This window comes from Mytilus californianus, unplaced genomic scaffold (genome assembly GCF_021869535.1).
Source record: "Mytilus californianus isolate M0D057914Y unplaced genomic scaffold, xbMytCali1.0.p SCAF_2, whole genome shotgun sequence".
In the NCBI taxonomy this organism is placed as follows: domain Eukaryota; kingdom Metazoa; phylum Mollusca; class Bivalvia; order Mytilida; family Mytilidae; genus Mytilus; species Mytilus californianus.
Genome location: NW_026262668.1, coordinates 2,639,556 through 2,653,087, shown reverse-complemented (window position 1 = coordinate 2,653,087; position 13,532 = coordinate 2,639,556). Strand labels below are relative to the sequence as shown.

At 31.3% G+C, this 13,532-nt stretch overlaps 1 protein-coding gene across 4 annotated transcripts in view; it reads left to right on the top strand.

Annotated features, from left to right (window-relative positions):
* Positions 1-2,671: 2,671 nt before the first annotated feature.
* The window catches only part of LOC127729079 (perlucin-like protein), a 57,089-nt gene continuing 46,228 nt past the window's right edge, over positions 2,672-13,532 (top strand). For 2 of the 4 annotated variants that reach the window (XR_007994494.1, XR_007994497.1), the window contains exons 1-4: positions 2,672-2,734; positions 6,971-7,035; positions 7,627-7,708; positions 13,248-13,482. The gene's annotated coding sequence lies outside the window, so the exon portion shown is untranslated. The remainder of the gene's footprint in view (positions 2,735-6,970; positions 7,036-7,626; positions 7,709-13,247; positions 13,483-13,532) is intronic. The other 2 variants (XR_007994496.1, XR_007994495.1) reach the window with 2 other exon arrangements.

Genomic DNA, 13,532 nt, shown 5'->3' with positions numbered 1-13,532 from the left:
CGCTTTACCAAAATCTCCACTTTTTGTCGAGGATGAATTTCAATCATCGCCGTTAAGTAGGGAAACATTTATTTCTTCATTGAGACAACTATTGGACACACTTGGCTATTATACTGTTTATCATATTATTCAAACATTGGGCAGGTGTTCATCAGACTGTTACATACGATACATACGAACTGATGCCAAAGTATTGAGAAGAGCTCAGCATGATATATGTTTTCATAAGTAATTCATTTGTGGTAGTTTAAAGCTTGAAATGTCAAGTACAGATTATTATTATTTCTTTATTATAGCATTACTCATATGTAATTTTTGTAACATAATGTGATATTTGAATGGTGAAAAACATGGAGACAATTTTAATTCTATATTTTAAATAAATTAGGTTAGATTTGATTCAATGTTCAAATTTTGGGTTTTATATATATATATGCTGCAACTGATTATTTTAACATGTGAGAACACCCTCGCACATACGCACGTTTACAAAAATAATATAAAATCACAATAAATGATGTATCTATCTTGGGGGCTTTCACTCATTTAATGGTATTAAATTCGCTCAATTTGGCCATATTAATTTCGGGGAAATTATTTTTTACCCCCAAGTCAATTATACATCAGTATAGTAAATATTCTTAATTATTAGTTCCAATTATTAATTTATTTTATAAGTAAGCATGGGATTATTTTGCATATCGTGCTGCTGGTTCCCACCGCAGCCGTCACCCCGCTGCTGGTATCCACCGCAGCCGAAACCCCGCTGCTGGTATCCACCGCAGCCGAAAATCGGCTGCTGGTATCCACCGCAGCCGACACAATGATGCAGGTATTTACCGCATCCTATGGTTAATAGTTTATTTTTAGAATAATGTTTCAAATTGTTGTTTAGATTAGGTAGTTTTTTTATAAAGTGAGTAGCCCCCGAGAAAGCCAAAACATAGATACATTTATTGTTTGCTATATTGTTATATTTTTATATGTTGTCATGTAGTTTTAGCAATTATATAATGTAGTCTAGATAATAAATATATATACCACTATGCTATTTTATGATGTTTGTTGTTTTGAACTGGTTTTTGTTAACGTATCAGTATGTCGTCTTAGATATAATGCGAGGTTTAGAAGGGACCGGAATTACTATAGACAATAGCTTTTACTAATTATTGTCATTTAGGGAACACGTGTGCTTATACATATAAATTTAACATTTGGGTTGTCGTCGTTTGTCTTTGGTTAGTAGTTTTTTCAAGTTACTTATACTAGCTAAAATATGATTGTATAAATTTATATTTATGTTTATATTGGGTTATATGACCGTCGGCAATCTTCAGAGGTCATCTCGATGGTTAATGAGATCGCGTCTTGACTAAACTATAGACGAAATGCTGATACATATTGTCAAACCCATTTCAGACTTATTGTTATGTGGATAAACGTTTTATGTTATAAATCAAATATGAGAATTTAAGTCAAATCGGTGAACATGAACTCGATAGCTAATGCTCCTTTAAAGTGGTAGCGCCCAGTACTTATATCATATGTGACGCACTTTTTTGTAATAAAGTTAATAAAGTTAGCTGCACAACTAACATGCTGAAACCATAACAGTATTTTTGTTTTTATGCACTATTTAAAGTGTTGTGGTAGAAGGTTTAGTTATTTTGTATGTTCGGTTGAGGAAGCCAATGATAATTTGATAGGTTAATTGTAAAAAATCTTCTTCAATAATTTGACGACGTGTTAACAATGATTAAAATTTTTCTCAATATGAAATACGATTCTTTTCACAAAGGCAGACTATCTTAAAATAATGTTTTGGACAACGATTTTTGTAATGAGATATCATTTTAAAATCATTTCCAATTAGGAAAATTCCACATTACAATATTGAGACTACAAACTCTAATACGCATCGACAAAGATGTTTAAGTTGAAGGACGAATGTTATGAAAGAAATTAATCAATCGAGGCAACTCATTGAAACAAAAATAGATTGTCATCGAGTGAAGACTTTTATATGTGTATGCCTAAGTAAGATTTCACTCATTTATTTATTGCAATTTTACTGCTTGGGTGAAATTAAATTAAAGAAATATCAATCACAATGAAAGATATAAAATCATAGACCATTGTGTGATTCTTTTATTATCAATGGCTTGTGGTAGAACGGTGGTTCACTAAACATGACAGATAAATCTAATTGAATAGATTAGAAACAGTCTTAGAAAAATGATTTTTATTCAGGCGAACTTCACATTAATAAATATTTAATTTGTAATTGTTTTTTTTTTCGTCCATTCAAACCAAGCGAAAATAATTCTTATCTATCGTACTTACATCGTTCACCAATGGAATACTAGTGTCATAAGTTAAAGAACGAATAAAATATTCTCAAAGCACCAACGTCTCAATAAACGGGTTTTGCGGACAAATGTCAACATCATGAAATATTTTACATTTATTTTGATATGTTTGATGCTTGTCCACGTAAACGTGGTCTATCAAAAAAAGATTGACAATTTTATTGCTAGTAATCACAGACAAATTGAGACTGGTTCTTCAATTATTAAAGTGCGCTCTAAAACGGAATGCATTTCTTTTTGCATAAAACACAACGACTGTTGCTTTGCAAATTACCGGGATTCTACAAAAAAATGTAGTGTTGGAACAACGAACAGATGCCATGCATCATCCATATACGCATATGGCTGGCAGTTACTTAGAAGAGGTAGGAAACTCACTCAAATAATGTTAATAAATGGTTTGATGAAAATATAAGATTTTCTTTCTTTTGCAATTTAGAACATTAAAATAATTTCTTCAATTGTCTTATAAATTTTAAAATTAATAAGAAACAAAACGTCCTACTCCCTCAGACAAAGGTCAACTTAGATGGATTTGGCTAATATCATAAGGTCCTTTTTGGTCATATAGCTCTCCACGTGTTTCACAGTCAGGATTCTACTTCGTCAAAATTATCTCCCCATTACGCCACCTAATTTTTATAATCGTAAAAATGGAAGCCATTATAGTGATGACGTGCTGTCAATTTAGCTCTTGACAACCGATAAATTTATCCACATAGCATCATTACGGTCCTTATAGGCAAGTTGTATTTTAAAAGATAAATGAATCTATTGAGCATTATTCAATGTACTTTTATGCATTTGGTCAACTAAAAACTATTGTCTGGTCGGTTGTCAGGGGGTATTATCGAAAGTTCAAAAATATTTTAAAAAGTTCTCTAATTAAATATTTCGTGGAAAGGCAGACTAAAAATTTTCAGAGGTTGAAGACTAATTACAATTGATAACACACACAAAAATTGATGTTTTTTTTTTTTGAAGTTATGCATTTTTAAGATCCTCTTGAAAAGTCTGTCGTCAAGTACTTTTAGTAAAAAATTGTTATTCGAACACTACTACTCTGTTGTTAAGACTCATTAGAAAGTATTTCACTTAACCTATATATTTCTTTTTTTAGGACTGTAAATTTTTAATGTTATTATATCAACATAGAGCCCAAATATATAAAAATAATAGAATCTGAAGCGAGATGATGTATCAAATATTTTTCTTTTATAAGTTTTCAAGACAGAATAGTCAACTCAAACACGCCTGAACATAAAAAAGATATACTCGACTTTCTCTTTTCGATGAAATTGTTGCCCATTTTGGGTATATTTTCCCGAAACGATTGTCGCCGGGGACAGAGATGCAAAGGAATGCTTTAAAAAGATCAATCTATTATCTTTCTTTGGATTTTTTTTCGGTGGAATTTATGCTTATGCACAAAAATGATACACATGTATTTGCACCTACCACAATCGACTGTTTTGTGAAAATTTGTCTATGATTTAAAAGTTTACAAATATCTCAAAGCTCCATACCATAATTCAAGTACAAACACATACATAAGATGCATAAAATCCTAGATAAGGCACATTCATTAAACTTTTATAGCCCATAGAAACAAATGTAAACAATTCAATTTAGCAACTTGGATTTGTTTACCTTCTCTAACAAAAAGTTCCATTTCTTTTGTTGAATTTCAACTGGGTTTCCGTCTGTTCAGTTCTTATACATCCTTGGGTTTCTGAAACAGAAAAGCGCTTCGGACGCATACAATTTATAACTGTTAATTTCATTTAAACAGTATATTAGCAATACAGCAATAATACCTTCATCGAAATGTAAAACAAATAAATATTTGCATTGTATGATAAATAATAATCCAATTACAAGTGACTATATGAATGTTTAAATTTCCCTCATCCATTATTACTATAACTAGTAGTACAATTAGTATGAGAATTCATAGAAGTCTCTTATTCCGTCAAACTTTAACGGTGTTGTATATTTTGATTTAAGCGCTTATGTTCCGATGAAATGTTCTGACGGTAAAAACAGTAGTATTTTTTTCTACATAGATAATACTATTTTTTTCGAAATTATCTACTTTTCATATATTTGATAATATAAGTTATTTCTTAATACCAAGTTTACCTGCGAAATATTAAATTTCGTAACATAAAAAAAAAAATAGAATTTTGGCAAAATTCCTCCAAAAATATTTTTTTTAAACATTCTCCAAAAATAAAAATAAAATATAAAAGGTAAGATTTGACAATGCGCAGCAGCATCAGTGTAGTTCTTCATAGTTTTTTTTTAATTTTCCACCCTGATAAGTATAAAGATGAGTTAAAACATTTTATTTTCTAATTTTTTATTTTTTTTTTTATTTAAGCAAAATTTCATTCACGAGTGTAAAAAATTGTAGACATTGAAGTCAAATGATGGCATGATATAGTATCTATAACAACCGTAATTTTATACCAAATTTATATAGAATAAGAAACCTTTGTAGAAAATATTTCAAGCGTCCGAAACACATTTCTGGATTAACCTTCATCAGGAAGGTTGAGACTTGAAAATTTAAAAGGTAAATGTAGGTACCAAATTTTGGTGATTGAGGAAATATTGTATTTTTATGTATATTTGATTTCGTGGTTTTGTCAAAGTCTGCACACAAGCCTATAACAAATTTGTACTTCGTTGAATGTTAAAAGTCGATGTTCACCTTAACCCTTGAAATCCACGACAATTGGTTACCTATGAATAGTAATGAATCAACGGTACCATTAAACGACCTAACATAATTAATAGCCTAGATTAGCTTTGAACGAGAGAGTTGCAGCTTAAACTTGTTATTCAAAGATAAGTAAAAATTGTTTTATACTCATAAATCCAATCACAGTGCTTAAAAGTTGACTTCCTTCACATAAGTATTGTACACAAAAGGGCAAAATTATGCCAGGATAATTAACTACTGCTACTATCTCAACAGCTTTCAGTTGTAAAAAGAACGAATTTTTGTGTAAATTATTATAGTTATATTATATTCAGTAAGATGGTCTCACGCACAATTAGCAGGATACATTGTTTTGTACTGTTTTGCCTTGTTTTTTTGGTAGATGTACTACGAGAGTCTCAAAACAAATCACATTCGCAGCGCTAAAAATTCCTTATGTTCACCTGACCATTCTTTTTGCAATTTGTATGTGCATATTTACAAACCCTTGTTATTGCCTTTAGATAGTGTGAGAATTATAGATTATAACATGTCCTTTCCCATATATCATCCCGAGACTCTCATATCAGTCCAAAGCGCTACCTATACCAGGGAAAGGACATGTTATAATATATTTATCACTTATTACACAAATGCTTAAAGAAGTAGAAACAATTTTATCATTCCGTCTGTCAAGGTCCGCCACTGAAAACTATAGTCCTTGAATATTATTATCTCAATGTCAGATTTTCTTTTAGTATTAGTGTTCTTTATTTCTTCAATAAAATCCGCTGCCATTTTTATCAACGTTTCTCGTAATTCTCACACTATCTAAACATCAGCCCAATAGCCAGTACTTCGGTACTGGCATGAAAATACGGATCTAGTGTTATTGAAATTTCCTGTTAGAAAATGTTTGAAATTATTCAAAATTAAGGAATGTATCTCCCTAATGCAAAGCTCTGATTCCCTGCCCGGCTTTGGCTATACTTTTTTGTCCTTTTTGGCTTATAGCTCTTCATTTGTTTAATAAGCTTTGGATTTTCAAATATTTTGACTTTGATCATCACTGAAGAGACATTGATTGTCGAAATGCGCATCTGGTGCAGAAAAATTGGTACAGTTTATGTTATTACTACCACAGGGTCGATGCCTCTGCTGGTGGACTGATAGTCCCCGAGGGTATTACCAGCCCAGTAGCCAGTACTTCTGTACTGGCATGACAATACGGATCTAGTGTTATTGAAATTTCCTGTTAGAAAATGTTTGAAATTATTTAAAATTAAGGAATGTATCTCCCTCATGCAAAGCTCTGATTCCCTGCCCGGCTTTGGCTATACTTTTTTGTCCTTTTTGGCTTATAGCTCTTCATTTTTTTAATAAGCTTTGGAATTTCAAATATTTTGAGCATCACTGAAGAGACATTGATTGTCGAAATGCGCATCTGGTGCAGAAAAATTTGTACCGTTTATGTTATTGTTGTTGTTGGAAGGAATGTTATCACATATTTGTAGCATTCTAGTCATATTCCTGCCCGGGCAAATAACCAGTTATTGTGCCTTGTTGTGAAATCATAAGCGTTCCTAACAACAATACCGTTATAACACGGCACAATAACCGGCTATTTGCCCAGGGAAGGAATATGACCTCTGCGAATCTGCAGTTATTGCATATGCAAAATCTAATGTGCATATTGAAATGAGATACCGAGTGAACATTATGTGGGTTAAGTTTTTATACATTATATTACCGAAAAACATTACGAGGTAATATGCTAATATACACCAGAAGAATTTCCCGCGTTTTGACAAATATAACCTCATAAAATTTTTCAGGATTATATTTGAGTATGCCAGATTCCTATATGTTGCTCTAATTTTAATCATAATTTCAGGTAGAACCTACAAGAACAAGGTGTTTTTTCATATTGGAGATTCAAAAATTTGGTCTGATGCACAGGTTGGTATCTACTATTTGAAGAAGATGAAGCTTGAAATAAAAAAGAATACTATACCAGGGGTGACATCAAACAGAATAATAATAAGAAACACTTACAACATAACAGTAAAAAAAGACAAAAAAAGTCGTCAAAGCATCACAATAACACCAATATTGAGCAACACTAGTCTAGCGTTACTTTTAAGTATGGGGAATTCCTTTTCTTTGAATTGGAATTTTGTGTAGATGATACACGCCTCTTATGTATTAAGTTGTAAGCCTTGTAACTTTGGTATGTTTTTAGTAAGAATTTCCTTCCACTAGTTGCAGACATGCTAATTATAATCTGAATATACCATTAATTCCATGGTTTTCCTGCCTTACTCATATTGCACAATTCAGATCCATTCATTATGACAACAAGTAACAATATACAAAAGGTCATATATCTTTATATATACGTGTAACTGATTAAAGCATTATGGAGCAATGGCTATCGAGTATTGTTTTTCTTATCTAATCATCAATGCATTAATACATGTTAAAAAATTAAATATATTTCATGTTTTGCTCTATGTAAAATTCCTGATGTTGCAATGTGTTTTCTTTTAGGACTACTGTGGCAGTTTTGGTATGAGACTCGCAACTGTTAGTAACTTTAACGAAAACGAGTTCCTTAAATCTGTTACTAATTGTAAGTTACTATGAATTTATTAACGAAAATAAACAAACGAACTCAATAAACGATTTCGATACTTAAATTGTAAAAAGAATTTCTCGTGCTATTAACTCGTACAAAGACATATATATATATATATATATAAGTACGTCTCAAGTGACAACTCTACGATAGATCCATGCATTGGATCACCAGTGAAGGTGATACACGGCTGAAAACACATATTATATTCAAATTACTCTAAATATCACCACAACAATGTTAAATCTGCAAATTTGCGAAAGCAAATCTTTGTTAATCTCTTGCCGGGATTCGAACTCATGCTTTTGGGATATCGTGACAACACCGCCTGCACTGTGTCCAGCGCTCTAGACCACTCGGCCACCTAGACTGAACTAAAAATTCAGATTTCGGTGGCCTAGTGCTACCTTTCCTCGTCAATAGAATCTAGAGTTGTAACACAGTACATGATATATTAGGCATGAAGATGGAATTGATTGCTAAATTATCTGTCGCACGATCCTTTACGACAGATAATTTAGCTAATCTGCAATCAATTTTATCTTCATGCCTAATATATCATGCACTGTGTTACAACTCTAGATGCTACTATATATATATATATATATATATATATATTAGTTTCATCATAATTGCAAAGCATACCAACTACACACCTCTTCTTGCCAACATTTTTTTTCTGTTATGCACTTTCAATAATTTTTAATTTTGGACAGAACAAAATTAACATTCTTAACAATATGGTAAAAATAACCTTGTACTAACTGAAGATAATCCTGAATTATTTTAACACCCTGAATGCATTTATAAAAAAAAGTGTAATTATGCTTTCATCAACGTTATCTGGTCTCTGATGGATACTTTATTTCATTGGCAATCCTACCATATCCTTATATTGTTAGATTGTCCATATTTAGGTATAATTGTATTGGTATAGACATGATAAATTAACTGAATTATAGGACAAACGTGACGATGTCAATTTCACCCTGAAAATGTACTTGTATTCGATACATTAAAAGTTCGTGCAAGTTTCGATTATAATCAGATACGAATAAATTAAGCTATGGTACCTTATGAAGATGTACCGTTTTATTAGAACATACTTACTCATCCTCGTCCAATGGAAAATCAGTATTTTCCTTTCTATTTTGCATAGTACATGGCTTTCCATGCACTATAAAATGCTACACATGAATGACTTTTCTTTGTAGATTAATTATAGGTTAGATAATACTTGGTCATGTTTTATGAATATCTAAAGAACGAGGCGTAGCCGAGGGTTTTAAATGTTCATAAAACATGACCAAAAATTGTCTGACCAACTTAGAACATAGTCACACCTTTGAGTGACATAACAAACTTAGCCTCTCATTGTAATAATCACACTTTGATATTAGCTCACTTTAAGTGTTAACATGTTTAGTAAAAGGGATGAAAATCATTTAATGGTCATTTCAACAGATGTAATGAAAGAGCATTTCGTCTGCTTCAGGTACAATTTAATCTTGTATATCTGAAATTCCTTCATTTTATAAGCACACAATGTTATATAAATCAGCTTTCCTAAAATTGTATAATTTTTAAATAAGGACAAAACTTCATCAATAGATTTTGATTTACAATTAATTCAACATCAAGTGCTTGCTTTTTTTTATTGACGAATGTATTGGGTTTTTTCTCTCCTAAACTTTTTTTGATTTTTCTTAAAACATTGAGTTTTAGGTCTGGTATAAAAATTAGATTAATCATTACATGTATTTTATCTACGCTGTTGCCCCCTTTTAATTTTATGTTTTTTCGGGGGGGGGGGGGGGGGGGGGGGGTTTATATATGTACCATTAAATAACATTTACAATGTTGAAATCTGAAATTAAAATGTTTTTGTAGTTCTATTTTCCTAATTTTATATATAATACCGGGTAATTAGACAAACAACAGTACTCATGATATTTTCTTTTGCTCTTTTTCCTTGGACATTGCCTTGGGAGTTGTACACTTCGTTAGTGCAAATTTTAAGAGTTCACTTTCATAATTAATCTACAATGAAAAGTCATTCATGTGTAGCATTTTATAATGCATGGAAAGCCATGTAATATGAAAAATAGATGGGAAAATGCTGATTTACCATTGGTAGAGAATGGGTGAGTATGTTCTAGGTAAAGGTTAGACAATACTTGGTCATGTTTTATTAAGATTTAAAGCCCAAGACGTGATCTTATAAAATTATCCTTTTCCATTATAATATTCAAACCTTGAATTCACTATTTATAATGAAGTGTTAATTAGGTTAACAAAAGGAATGTATAACATAGGTAATGATCATTTCAATGGATGGAATGAAATAGCACTTACATAATTTTGTGAGGACAAAAGGATAAATTGTTCAAACATAGAGTTTTTCGTCTGCTTCAGGTAAAATTTAATACTTATATACATTAAATTTCTTGATTTTAAAAAGCAAACAATGTTATATAAATCAGCTTTTTGAAATTTGTATATTTTTTTTATAATTATAAAACTCACTCTATAAATATCTGAATTACAACCATTCAAAATCAGATGCCTACTTTTTATTGATGAATGTACATGGATTGTGTTTTTTTTCCGAAAAAAAAATCCTTTGCTTTATATATCAGCAGTCTGACATTGTTTTCTTGAAGGACTTTTATGATATGTTTGTGAGTAACTTGGTCCAGTTTATACACCAATAAATTCCTTAAAAAAGACGTTTAATCCTTACAATTCTTTAAAATTGGAGATAAAGAGTTGATTTTTCCACATTCGTAACCTCTATCACACGTATATTGTATATTTGTGTTATTGAAATGGCCTGGTGCATGAATATATGTGTTGGTTAACGCAAAAATATGTACTCCGTGAAATTTGCTATCTGAGAAAAAAATAAACAACAAAAATAACTTGTTCAAATGAATGTTATTGTGTTTATTATTTAATTAAACGATTACCGCGAAGCGAAAATAAATATTTTTAACGTCGAGCCGGATTGTGTAATTATCGCCGCCATCTTGTTTACATTGGTTACAAAAAGTAGTTCGGTCAACGTCGTCTATCGAAAAATAAACAACGTCAAGATCCACTACCGGAAGCCCTCTCGACCAATCATATTAACGTATTCCCTAATATGTAAACCATATAAGAATTATTTCATAATTAATCTACAATGAAAAGTTATTCATGTAAAGCATTTTATAGTGCATGGAAAGCCATTTACTATGAAAATTAGAAGGAAAAAACTGACTTTTCATTGGACGAGAAGGGGTGAGAATGTTCTAATTATGAAAGTGAACTCTTAAAAATTGTACTAACGAAATGTACAACCCCCAAGGCAATGTCCAAGGGAAAAGATTAGAAGAAAAAAATCATGAGTACTGTTGTTTGTCTAATTACACGGTATTATAGATGAAATGAAGAGAATAGGACTACAAAAGCATTTTAAGTTCAGATTTCAACATAGTAAATAATATTTAATGGTATATATAAAGACCCCCTCCCCCCCAAAAAAAAAACACAATTGAAAAGGGGCACATGTAATATTTAATCTAATTTTTATACTAGACCTCAAACTCAATGTTTCAAGGAACAATGACTGTTGATAAAAAAGAAATCAAAGGAAGTTTATGAAGAGAAAAAATCCAATACATTCATCAATATCAAAAAGCAAGCATCTGATGTTGAAACGATTGCAAATTAAAATTTATTGATGAAGTTTTGTCCTTATTAAAAATTATACAATTTTAGAAAAGCTGATTTATATAACATTTTGTGCTTTTTAAAATGAAGGAATTTTATATATATAAGATTAAATTGTACCTGAAGCAAAAAAATCTTCATTTTGAATAATTTATCCTCTTTTGTTATCACAAAACTATCTCACTGCTCTTTCATTCCATCTGTTGAAATGACCATTTAATGATTTACATCCCTTTTACTAAACATGTTATCACTTAACGTGAGCTAATATCAAAGTTTGATTATTACAACGAAAGGCTAATTTTATTATGTCACTCGAAGGTGAGAATATGTTCTGAATTGGTCAGACAATACTTGGTATTTAAATCTTCATTAAACCTGACCAAGTATTATCTAACCTATAAGTAAAATATAACCTAAATGATACAAAAATACCAGGTGCAAAATAATCTGACCATAGAAATTTATGTAACACTATTTGATTCACACATATCATGACTTTAAAAAAAATCTTTTATGTTAATCGTTAACACAATGAAGAATTTCAAATCAGCTCTCAATCGAAATTACGTCTTATAAAGGATGTGAATAGAATACATTAGAGAATGGAATCGGGGAATGTGTCAAAGAGACAACAACTCGACCAAAGAGCCGAAAACAGCCCAAGAATGAAACAGATGTTCAACGCAGAGAGAAAATCCAGCACCCGGAGGCGGGCTATAACTGGTCCTTATAATAATGGACGTCACACTTAACTCCAAAAACCTACAAACGAACCAAAATAATAAAACAAAAAATTTGCACAAGATGAAGAAAAGCTAGAGGGTCCTTGTAGCACAAAGTGTTATGTGTATGGATGTTTAGTGCAGATATTAACGAAGCACTTACTAAAATAAATCCATATAAGAAGTATAAAATAAGAACTTACACGCAGCAAGACTTTAAGAATCTTAATAGAAATTATATTCGGACAAGTAGTATGATTATCTGTGGACAACAGTATAGAAAGTTTTGCTGGATTTTTTTTATACATATATTTATCTACGGGTATCACATGTTGAGTATAATCTGCTAACCCTTGTGGAGCAGCGGAGATTATTTCCGACTTTTGTTTGGGTTCTGTTTTTCTATTATGTGCTTTGTTAACTGTTGTTTGTCTTTTGTGTCGATTTTCGTTTTTTATCATAGCGTTGTCAGTTTATCATCCACATATGAGTTTGAATATCCCTTTGGTATCTTCCGCCTTTCTTCTACCCTTTGTCGTAAATAGAACCAAAACATTTAAGCATATATCTCATATTGATAATGTTTTTAAATATCTTTCAAAAGCATGCACCACAAGCGTGATAAATTACTCATCCAGGTTAAATGGTTCTTTCCTCCGACAGTCTAACGCTTTTAGATACGTACTGACTTCTATAATTATTGCCGATTTTCATTAAATCTTTCGATGAGACGTCATTAAAACTGTTAGTGTTATTTACGAGTCTTTCATTTCCTTGATCGAGATCATGCATTGCTAGTTGTTTTTTGTATTTGCTTTAATATTTTATTCTTACCCCAAGGGTTGATCATAGAAAAATAGTCATCCATATATTTCATCTGTATGAAAGTAAAACCATATCTAAAATAGTTCCTCTGTTTAGCTGTTCAGAATGTATACCTTAAGTTTCCAGACATTCCTATCCTTCATCCCGGTCGATCCACTCTCCAGAATACTACTTATTGAATTTGTTCTCTTGCTTGGTGGTCATGAGATGTTTGCCACTCGACGTAAAGTAAACACCAGAAAAGAAAATGAATCAAACTTTTATTTTAGATCCTTTTGCAATATGGTTCGGAGGCTCAGATTCATTGTCTGAAGGAAATTGGAGATGGAACAAGCCAACACGATCTATGAATTTTTATGATTGGGGTTCGGTATTACTTGTTTCACAACCAAATGGGTGGCTCATCAGCAACTGTCTAGCATATTTTAATTGTGATCCATTTGGCACACAGTATCAATGGGTAGACGAACCATGTAGTGTTTCGTATCCCTTTTTATGTGAAAGGTAAGATTAATATCAGACACAATATATGATTTAATAATGTAACTCCAGAA